Source organism: Strigops habroptila, chromosome W, assembly GCF_004027225.2.
Source record: "Strigops habroptila isolate Jane chromosome W, bStrHab1.2.pri, whole genome shotgun sequence".
NCBI classification, from domain to species: Eukaryota; Metazoa; Chordata; class Aves; order Psittaciformes; family Psittacidae; genus Strigops; species Strigops habroptila.
The window spans coordinates 228,755-241,188 of NC_044301.2; positions in this window are offsets into that span (position 1 = coordinate 228,755).

Genomic DNA, 12,434 nt, shown 5'->3' on the forward strand with positions numbered 1-12,434 from the left:
CTTCTCCCAAGTAACAAGTGATAGGACAGGAGGTAATGACCTCAAGCAGCACCAGGGGAGGTTGACTGGATATTAAGAAAAATTTCTTCGCAGAGAAGGTAATCAGGTATTGGATCAGGCTTCCCAGGGCAGTGGTGGAATCCCCATCCCTGGAAATATTCAAAACCTGTGTAGATGAGGCCCTCAGTGATATGGTTTAGTGGTGGTCTTGCAAATCCTGGGGTAATGGTTGGACTTGATGATCTTAAAAGTCTTTTCCAACCTAGTTGAATCTATGATTCTATGGTCAGTCCCTTCTGGGTAACTCCCCCCAGTTTATATACTGGACATGACATGCTGTGGTATGGAATGTGCCTCTGGCTAGTTTGGGTCAGGTGTCCTGTCTCTGCTTCCTCCTGGCTCCTTGTGCCCCTCCTCACTGGCAGAGCATGAGAGACTGTAAAATCCTCGATCAAGGGCAAGTGTTACTTAGCAACAACTAAAACATCAGTGTGTTATCAATCAGCTTTGTTCTCCGACTAAAGCCGAAACACAGCACTGCACTAGCTACTAGGAAGGAGAAAACTAACTGTTACAGCTGAACCCAGGACAGTATCCACCACTTATTCCATACTATTTATGTCATGCTCAGGTCCCACACTTTCCAACATACCATCACTTTTTCTGTCTCTTTATAAATGTATATATATATATATACACACACACGCACACACAGATATCATCCTTAGTCCATGGAACATCCCTATAAAGTTTGTTGAGTTCATTCAGTCCATAACGTTGGGCTTCAGCTGTTGTAACAGTCCTTCAGGGCAGGAGAGAGGTTGGATAATTGCCTGCTGATGTCAGTTCTGATTTCATCACTGCTGAGCTCATCTACTTTAATCAAAGTTCATTCTTTGCAGGGTGATGATTGAAAGGAAATTGGGTTTAATCGAGGGTAATCTGAGAACAGTACTGGGAGACTCCTGCTGCTCCTGCCACTGCTGGCTTTCCATAACTTTATTCCCTGCTGATGACCATGACAGTTTTTTTATTTTAAAAGTCCAGAGTGGTGGGGCTGGGCATCTAACTGCCACTGAAGTGTTACATAGGAGTCAAGACCATATAATTGAGTTCATTGGCTGTTTTCACCCAAAATTAAATCCCCTTGAGGTATACATTGGACTTCCCCATCTTCCCGCATTACCCACTAAGTATATACAGGTCCTTGAGCAAAAGCAACCCCTGAATGCCTTTGCCTCAAGCTGCAATAACCCAGACTCTTTTCCCCAGCCAATTCTTGATGTGCACCACAGGAACTTTATCCCCCTCTACAGTATGTAAAAGTTTTGATTGGGCTGGGCCAGCCCTGTTGGCAGATCCGCTAGTGTTGACCAACCAGGTGGCTTTTGGTAAATGTGTATCCCAGTGTTTGAAAGTCCCACCACCCATTGCTCTCAGGGTAGTTTTTAACAGCACATTGCACTGTTCGATTTTCCCAGAGGCTGGTGCATGGTAGGGGATGTGATATACCCACTCAATGCCATGCTCTTTGGCCCAAGTGTCTATAAGGTTATTCCAGAAACGAGTCCCATTGTCTGACTCAATTCTTTCTGGGCTGCCATGTCGCTGTAAAAATTGCTTTTCAAGGCCAAGGATAGTGCTCTGGTCATTGACATGGAGCACAGCATATATTTCCAGCCATCTGGTAGTTGCTTCCACAATCATAAGCACATGGTGCAAGCCTTGGTGGGTTTGTGGGAGTGTGATATAATCAATCTACCAGGCCTCCACATATTTCTATTTCAGCCATCGTCCTCCATACCAGAGAGGCTTTAATCGTTTGGCTTGCTTAATTGCAGCGCATGTTTTGCATTCATTAATAACCTGGGCAATAGTGTCCATGGTTAAGTCCACCCCTCGATCACGAGCCCATCTATATGTTGCATGTCATTGGCCTACTGAGCTATAAATAATTCACCCTTACATTGCCAATCTAAGTCCATCTGAGCCACTTCAATCTTAGCAGCTTGATCCATCTGTTGGTTGTTCTTATGTTCCTCAGTGGCCCAACTCTTGGGTACATGAGTATCTACGTGGCGTACCTTCACCACCAGGTTCTGCACCTGGGTAGCAATATCTTGCCACGGTGCAGCAGCCCAGATGGGTTTACCTCTGGGTTGCCACTTGCTCTGCTTCCATTGCTGCAACCACCCCCACAGGGCATTTGCCACCATCCATGAGTCAGTCTAGAGATAAAGTACTGGCCATTATTCTCGTTCAGCAATGTCCAAGGCCAGCTGGATGGCTTTCACCTCTGCAAACTGACTCGATTCACCCTCTCCTTCAGCAGTTTCTGCAAATTGCCACAGGGGACTCCACACAGCTGCCTTCCATCTCCGATGCTTTCCCACAATACAGCAGGACCCATCAGTAAACAAGGCATATTGCTTCTTACTTTCTAGTAATTTATTATACAGCAGGGCCTTTTTAGCATTGTCCTGAGTTCAGCTATAGCAGTCATTTTTCTCCTGCTTAGTAGCTGGTGCAGTGCTGTGTTTTTTTAACTTTCAGCCTGGGAACAACGCTGATAACACCAATGTTTTTAGTTGTTGCTAAGTAATGTTTATTCCAACCAAGGACTTTCTCAGTCTCATGCTTTGCCAGGGAGGAGGGGAAGCCGGGAGGAAGCAGAGACAGGACACCTGACCCAAACTAGCCAAAGGGGTATTCCATACCACAGCACATCGTGCCCAGTATATAAACCGGGGGGAGTTACCCGGAAGGCCCAGATCACTGCTCGGGTCGGGCTGGGTATCTGTCGGCGGGTGGTGAGCAATTGTATCCTCTCCCCTTGTTATTTCACTAATCGTTATTATCATTGGTGGTAGCAGTAGTGGTTTTGTGTTATACCTTAGTTGCGGGACTGCTCTTATCTCAACCCGTGGGAGTTACATTCTTCCCATTCTCCTCCCCATCCCTCCGAGAGCAGGGGGAGAAAGAAGGGGGGGGGGGAGTGAGCGAGCGGCTGTGTGGTTCTGAGTTACCGGCTGGGCTCAAACCACGACAGTTCTTTTTGGCGCCCAACGTGGGGCACGAAAGGTTGAGATAATGACAGATCTGACCAGAGTGTGTTTAATCATATTTGTGATAAGCGTTCATTGTTACTACTCGTCACAATGGTGATTATTTGGCTCTCAGACTTGTTGCGCTTGATCTCAGAATTTCAGCATGTTGTACCTTCCTTACAGCCACTATTTGCTGTTTTAGCGTTTATCGGCTGGGGGGCCTGGGCTAAGGTTCTTGTTTCACTGTACTTCATGGTAATGACTTGTAATACAATAGACTCATTGATCATGAAACTGGTCTGGTTTGTGCTTCCAGCGTGGCCATCACCTCTATACATTGGGAGGTATATAATGAAATATTTTAGCAATTGCATATCTTTTTTTTTCTCCTCGGGGGGTAAACTTACGAAGGAAGCATTCTCTTTCACCCCCCGTTCCCCCACCAGCCTATTTGCAACAGCAGTTGAGAGTTCTGAAGGTTTTAGATGGCCTTTGAGTACCCTTGAAACCTGCCTGCTGATTGTGCTGGGGATCAGCATGTTGGCAAACATACGGAGTGTGTTTTACCCACGGCCATCCCGTCGTAGGAACATCCTATTTCGTTTGATGTCAAAAATTCAGCAGTATCAGGTTCGAATCTGGTCTAGGATTAGACGACGATATAGGAGGACCACCAGGAGATTTTCCCTGAGGCTGGACAGTTATGAGTGGCAGGGTGTGTGGGATAGTATGGGCAAGTACCTAGGCCAGTGGGCCCCTCCAGTGCTTTGGAACTTCACCCCTGAACAAGTGCAACATCCGGAAAAACTAGTAAAACACTTAAACGAGGTGTGCTGTCGTCCTGGTTATACCAGAGAGGGACAAATTTTGGCAACGTGCTGGGGCTTGGCCTACGCCTACAGAGCCCTGCTCAACACTATCCAGCACCTTCAAAGGGAAAAAAATGTCTCTGGATCTGATGGCAAAGCAACAGACAACGCAGCTATGCCAACTACAAGCACAGCAGCTACTCAGACCCTGACCACAACAGTCAACACAGCTACTCCAAGTACAGCAGCTACATCAACCCCAGTGACAAGCACAACAGCTACTCAAACCCCGACAGCAACAGACAATGTGGCTACTCCAAGCACCGCAGCCACACCAACCCCAGTGACAAGCACAGTAGCTACTCAAACCCCGACAGCAACAGATAATGCAGCTGTTGGTGTTACTCAACTCCCAAGCACAACAGCTGCACCAACCCCAGCAATAGACATTGCAACCACTCCAATCCTAGTGGCAGACACTGCAGCCACTCCAACCACAGTGGCAAACACTGCAGCTAAACCAAATGGCCAGTTTGTGACAATGTCTGTTGCCCCTGTAAGCAAAAGCCGACAAACAGCAACCCGCGAAGTGAAGAAAGATGAAGACCCAATGCCATTACTACGTGCAACAGTATCTGAACAAGAGTTACTACTACGTGGGTCAGAGGAAGAGGAAGAAGAAGAAGAGGTCACTTCTCGACCCCGGACCTCAACCGAACTGCGGAATATGCGAAAAGATTTCACCCGTCTTCCAGGGGAGCACATTGTCACCTGGTTGCTCCGGTGCTGGGACAATGGGGCCGACGGTCACGAACTAGAAGGTAGGGAAGCCAAGCAGCTGGGATCACTTGCTAAGGAAGGAGGAATTGACAAAGCGATTGCAAGAGAGAAGCGAGCCCTCAGTCTTTGGAGGCGGCTCCTGGCAGCTGTGAAGGAAAGGTATCCCTACAAGGACGATATTACGAATCGCTCAGCCAACTGGACCACGATAGAGAAAGGCATCCAGTCCCTGAGGGAATCAGCCATTATAGAGATGATCTATCGTAGGCCGGATTCCAGGAACACATCCGTAGACCCAGATGAAGTCGAATGTACACGACCCATGTGGCGGAAACTTACACGGAGTGCGCCATCATCATATGCCCACACATTGGCATCAATGACCTGGAATGACGGAATATCACCAACAGTGGATTGCCTGATTCGTCAACTCCGAGAGTTCGAAGACAATCTCACCCCTTCCATCATTTCAGCTGTGGAAAAACTGTTCCAGGAGTTCAAACAATTGAGAGACGATTTATCCGATCTATCCAGCTCTCCACGCGTACCAACCCATGTCTCAGCTATTAACAGAAGGCGCCCTACTGCTCGAGAAAGAAAATATAGGAGGTACACGCCACGGGCCACCCTATGGTTTTACCTGCGGGATCACGGAGAAGACATGAGAAAGTGGGATGGAAAACCTACTTCAGCTCTGGAGCAACGGGTGCGTGAACTGAAGAGGAGAACAATGGTCAAGGATGATCCTCCCAAGAAAGCTGCTGCTCCAGTCTCTGGCGAGCAGTTTCCCAGATGGAGCGAAAGAGCTGATTTTACTCCAGCTCCTGTGATAAGGAATACTAATCCCTTTCTACAAGACAGAAGTGGAGAATTTTGTGATCACTATTAGAGGGGCCCTGCCTCCAGCCAGGTGGAGGAGAGGGATAATCGGGTTTACTGGACTGTGTGGATCAGATGGCCTGGCACATCAGTCCCACAGAAGTATAAGGCTCTAGTAGATACCGGTGCACAGTGTACTCTGATGCCATCAAGGTATCAAGGGGTGAAACCCATTTATATTTCTGGAGTGACAGGAGGATCCCAAGCGTTAACTATGCTGGAAGCTGAAATCAGCCTGACTGGGAGGAAGTGGCAAAAGCACCCCATTGTAACTGGTCCAGGGGCTCCATGCATCCTTGGCATAGACTATCTCAGGAGAGGGTATTTCAAAGACCCAAAAGGGTACAGATGGGCTTTTGGTATTGCTGCCTTGGAGACAGAGGAAATTAAGCAGCTGTCCACCTTGTCTGGTCTCTCAGAGGATCCTTCTGTTGTGGGGTTGCTGAAGGTCGAAGAACAACAAGTGCCAATCACGACCACAACAGTGCACCGGCGGCAATATCGCACCAACCGAGACTCCTTGATTCCCATCCATAAGCTGATCCGCAGACTGGAGAGCCAAGGAGTGATCAGCAGGACCCGCTCACCCTTTAATAGCCCCATATGGCCAGTGCCAAAGTCTAATGGAGAGTGGAGATTAACAGTAGACTATCGTGGCCTGAACGAAGTCACACCACCATTGAGTGCTGCCATACCGGACATGTTAGAACTTCAGTATGAACTGGAGTCAAAGGCAGCCAAGTGGTATGCCACAATTGACATTGCCAATGCATTTTTCTCAATCCCTTTGGCAGCAGAATGCAGGCCACAGTTTGCTTTCACTTGGAGGGGCATCCAGTACACTTGGAACCGACTGCCCCAGGGGTGGAAACACAGCCCTACCATCTGCCATGGATTGATCCAGACTGCACCGGAACAGGGGCAAGCTCCAGAACACCTGCAATACATTGATGACATCATCGTGTGGGGCGATACAGCAGAAGAAGTTTTTGAGAAAGGGAGGAAGATAATCCAAATCCTGCTGAAGGCCGGTTTTGCCATAAAACAGAATAAGGTCAAGGGACCTGCACAGGAGATTCAATTTTTGGGAATAAAATGGCAAGATGGACGCCGCCAGATCCCCACAGACGTGATCAACAAGATAACAGCAATGTCTCCACCAACTAACAAGAAAGAAACACAAGCTTTCTTAGGTGTTGTGGGGTTCTGGAGAATGCACATCCCAAATTACAGTCTGATTGTAAGCCCTCTCTACCACGTGACCCGGAAGAAGAATGATTTCAAATGGGGCCCTGAGCAACAACAAGCCTTTGAACAAATTAAACGAGAAATAGTTCATGCAGTAGCCCTTGGACCAGTCCGGGCCGGGCCAGATGTGAAAAATGTGCTCTATACCGCAGCTGGGGAGAATGGTCCTACCTGGAGCCTCTGGCAGAAAGCTCCAGGGGAGACTCGAGGTCTCTACGAAAATTGGAAGCGATGATGGACTGGCCAGAGAACAAAAATTGTGGAATGTCACAAGAGGAGGAGGTAATGCATGCTTGTCGTGGTTTGAGCCCAGCCGGTAACTCAGAACCACGCAGCCGCTCGCTCACTCCCCCCCCCCCCTTCTTCCTCCCCCCGCTCCCGGAGGGATGGGGAGGAGAATGAGAAGAATGAAACTCCCACGGGTTGAGATAAGAGCAGTCCCGCAACTAAGGTATAATACAAACCACTACTGCTACCACCAATGATAATAACAATTAGTGAAATAACAAGGGGAGAGGATACAATTGCTCACCACCCGCCGACAGATACCCAGCCCGACCCGAGCAGTGATCTGGGCCTTCCGGGTAACTCCCCCCGGTTTATATACTGGGCATGACGTGCTGTGGTATGGAATACCCCTTTGGCTAGTTTGGGTCAGGTGTCCTGTCTCTGCTTCCTCCCGGCTTCCCCTCCTCCCTGGCAAAGCATGAGACTGAGAAAGTCCTTGGTTGGAATAAACATTACTTAGCAACAACTAAAAACATCGGTGTTATCAGCGTTGTTCCCAGGCTGAAAGTTAAAAAAACACAGCACTGCACCAGCTACTAAGCAGGAGAAAAATGACTGCTATAGCTGAACCCAGGACAGTATCCACCCCTTATTCCATACCATTCACGTCATGCTCAGATCCCACATCTCTCAGCACACCATCACCCCTGTCCCATATATACACATATATATATACACCCACACCCACACACAGAGAAAGATATCATTCCCTAGTCCATGGACCAATCCCTGTAAAATTGCTGAACTCATCCAGTCCATGATGTCAGGCTCCATCTCTTGTAATAGTCTTTCAGGGCAGGAGGGACGGTACGTAGTGTTGGGTTGTTGCCTGCTGATGATACCGCCAAACTCGTCTGGTAACTGCTGAGCTCGTCTGGTTTCCTCAAAATTCATTCTTTGTTGAGGTGATGATCGGAGGGAAGTCAGGGTCAATGGCTGGCGACCTGAAGATATCTAGCTGGTGGGCTATAAAAGTGTTATAGAGCAGGCAACAGCGTACAATTGAGTTCATTGGCTGTTTTCCCCCAAAATCAAATCCCCTTGAGGTACACATCGGACTTCCCCATCTTCCCGCATTACCCACCAAGTATATCCAGGTCCCTGAGCAAAAGCAACCCCACGAGTGGGTTTGCCTTTACCTGAAGCAGGAATAACCCAGACTGTCTTCCCCAACAAATTCTTTATGTGCACCACAGGAACTTTATCCCCCTCTACAGTATGTAAAAGTTCTGATTGGGCTGGGCCAGCCCTGTTGGCAGATCCCCTGGTGTTGACCAACCAGGTGGCTTTTGGTAAATGTGTATCCCAGTGTTTGAAAGTCCCACCACCCATTGCTCTCAGTGTAGTTTTGAACAGCCCATTGTACCGTTCGATTTTCCCAGAGGCTGGTGCATGGTAGGGGATGTGATATACCCACTCAATGCCATGCTCTTTGGCCCAAGTGTCTATGAGGTTGTTCCGGAAATGAGTCCCATTGTCTGACTCAATTCTCTCTGGGGTGCCGTGTCGCCACAAGACTTGTTTCTCAAGGCCCAGGATAGTGTTCCGGGCAGTGGCGTGGGACACAGCGTATGTTTCCAGCCAGCCGGTGGTTGCTTCCACCATGGTAAGCACATAGCGCTTGCCCTGGCGGGTTGGTGGGAGTGTGATATAGTCAATCTGCCAGGCCTCCCCATATTTGTACTTCAGCCATCGTCCTCCATACCAGAGAGGCTTTAACCCCTTGGCTTGCTTAATTGCAGCACATGTTTCACATTCGTGAATAACCTGGGCAATAGTGTCCATCGTTAAGTCCACCCCTCGATCACGAGCCCATCTATATGTTGCATCTCTGCCTTGATGGCCTGAGGTGTCATGGGCCCACCGGGCTAAAAATAATTCACCCTTATGTTGCCAATCCAAGTCCATCTGAGCCACTTCAATCTTAGCAGCTTTATCCACTTGCTGGTTATTCTGGTGTTCCTCAGTGGCCCGACTCTTGGGTACATGAGCATCTACGTGGCGTACCTTCACCACCAGGTTCTGCACCCGAGCAGCGATATCTTGCCACAATGCAGCAGCCCAGATGGGTTTACTTCTGCGTTGCCAGTTGCTCTGCTTCCATTGCTGCAACCACCCCCACAGGGCATTTGCCACCATCCATGAGTCAGTATAGAGATAAAGTACTGGCCATTTTTCTCGTTCAGCAATGTCCAAGGCCAGCTGGATGGCTTTCACCTCTGCAAATTGACTCGATTTACCCTCTCCCTCAGCAGTTTCTGCAACTTGTCCCAGGGGACTCCACACAGCTGCCTTCCATCTCCGATGCTTTCCCACAATACAGCAGGACCCATCAGTAAACAAGGCATATTGCTTTTCACTCTCTGACAGTTCATTATATGGTGGGGCCTCTTCAGCACGCGTCACCTCCTCTTCTGGTGACATCCCAAAATCTTTCCCCTCTGGCCAGTCCATGATGACTTCTAGAATTCCTGGACGACTGGGATTTCCTATTTGAGCTCATTGTGTAATTAGCGCAGCCCACTTACTCCATGTAGCATCAATTGCATGATGTGTAGAGGAGACCCTGCTTTTGAACATCCAGCCCAGCGTGGGTAACCAGGGTGCCAGGAGGAGCTGTGCTTCAGTGCCAATCACTTCTGAAGCAGCTCAAATCCCTTCATAGGCTGCCAGTATCTCTTTTTCAGTGGGAGTGTAGCTGGCCTCGGATCCTTTATATCCCCAACTCCAAAAGCCAAGGGGTCGACCTCGAGTCTCCCCTGGTGCTTTCTGCCAGAGGCTCCAGGTAGGACCATTCTCCCCGGCTGCAGTATAGAGTGCATTTTTCACACCTGGCCCAGCCCTGACTGGTCCAAGGGCTACTGCATGAACTATCACCCGTTTAATTTGTTTGAAGGCTTGTCGTTGCTCCAGGCCCCATCTGAAAACATTCTTCTTCTGGGTCACATAATAGAGAGGGCTTACAATCAGACTGTAATTTGGGATGTGCATTCTCCAAAACCCCACCATGCCTAAGAAAGCTTGTGTTTCTTTCTTATTACTTAGTGGAAACATGGCTGTTACCTTGTTGATCACATCCATTGGGATCTGAAGGTCCCTTGACCTTACTTTGTTTTATGGCAAAACTGGCTTTCAGAAAGATTTGGATTATTTTCTTCCCTTTCTCAAAAGATGCTGTATCGCAGAATCATTAGGGTTGGAAGGGACCTCTGTAGATCTTCTGCCTTGGCAGGGTCACCTAGAGCAGGTTACATAGGAACGTGACTTGAATATAAAAATCTCATCTATTTCAACTTATGATGAACCACTTAGATACACTCTGTATATAAAAGTATATATTTTTATATCTGAGCATTTCCTGGTGCAAAGGAAGCAGGCAGTCAAACAGAGTGAGAACTGGGAACACATAGGTTTGACAGCGATAAAAACCAGTTCTCAGCCAATTACACGCCAGTATGAAAACACATGGGGAATGAGAGGGGGCTTCCTTTTCCGAAATGGTTCTGTAAACAGAAAGGGGTGACTGATCCTGCCAGCCAATCACAGGGCTGCCTGAGAACACATGGGTATGACGATACCAAGAAATGGCTGCCAGCCAATCACAGAGCAGTATGAAAGCACATATTTTTTGATGTTTAACAAAATGGCAGCTCCCTGCCACAAAATAGCATCTAAAAAGGAAGGGGGGGGGGGGGGGGGGGATAAAAAAAGAAAAAGTGGCCCTCTGTGTATGTAGGGGGAAGGGACTTCCTGGTCTGAAGTACTTATGGGTAAACTGGAAGGGGCAACTGGTCCTGACACCCAATTGCAACAGACTGCATGACCACAAAAGGGGGCATGACCTCCAGAGCAAATGGTACACATGGTTGCTGGGGGGGGACCTGTTACTTCTTATCTTGGACAAAACTTGTCCCTATACTACTAAGTAGTCTTGAAAACTGGGTCACTTTCATGTAAATCAGTACATCTGATCACTCAAGATATCTTTTAATTAACTCAGAAAAATAGCGTATCAATATATACAAATTAGAGATCTTTGAAGATTGTGGATGTTTGCATTGCATAGAAATCCAAACTTCCCAGAAATATCAATGGACTCAGTTGTGTGTTTAGAAAAACATCCAAGAAGTCCAAACTATGCCTGAAGCCCCAGAAATAGCTCTGAATTGCTGCTGTGCCACTGTTGCAGTGAAACTTCGATTTATCGGTGCTGTTCTCAACATATCCAATATGTCTGAGAAGAAGTTACTATTTACTGCATTTTCCACTGGACTATAATCCAGAAAATGGAAAGTGCTGTCTGCTGCTCAGTATGACATATGATCAGGATTCCAAGTCTACAAATTGCTCAAATCTAATATACTACACAAGCTGGCTCACAAATGAAATTATCTTCCCAATAGCCTACTCGCATGAAACACTTAGAACACATCCCACATCATGACAGCAGCCATGTTATTCTGAAGTTGTGTGTCCAAAACCGGCTTGGCACGAGACAACAATTCTACTGAGAGAGGAAAGCAAGTTAGGGCTACACTGTAGATCACATATAATCACATAATCATAGAATCAACTAGGTTGGAAAAGACCTTTAAGATCATCAAGTCCAACCTTTATCCCAGGACTGCCAAGTCCACCACTAAACCATGTCATTAAGTGCCTCATCTACATGTTTTTTGAACACTTCCAGGGATGGTGATTCCACCACTTCCCTGGGAAGCCTGTTCCAATACCTGATTACCCTCTCTGTGAAGAAATTTTTCCTAATATCCAATCTAAACCTCCCCTGGCACAGCTTGAGGCTTGTTTCATCCATCTCCACAAAACATGGAATGGGTGAACCTAGCAAGTAGACAAAATATATCATCTGTATTAAAAAAAAAAACAAAACAACAAAAACAAATAAAAAAGAGAAATCACCATAATGCCATATCCAAATTATGTAAGAAGGTCCCCTTCCTTATCAACATGCATACAAAAAGGTCTATATGAATATCCACTTGATTAACAAGACTTGGGTCTTTAAACTTTGCAGATCTTCGAGGACCTGTGGAAGGTAACTGCTGTGCACTTTAAATTCTGTAGAGATCCACACTGACAGAGGTACATGGTGACAATGAACCCAGAACTGGAAGGACAGGAATTATGCCCCTCCTATCTGAACTCCATGAATGGAAGAAATGGTGCCATTTCTTTATTCCCACGGGGGGGGGGAAAAACCCAGCAGCAGCAAACAAACCAGACCCCAAACTAAAATACTGTAGAACAATTATATTTTAAAGGATTAACATAGAAAACTTCACCTTGATAGAGGTTTAAACGTTTACTTTTGCATAATGCCTCGCTTTTGTACCCTCACCCCTCAGCGAATACCGCGGGTGCT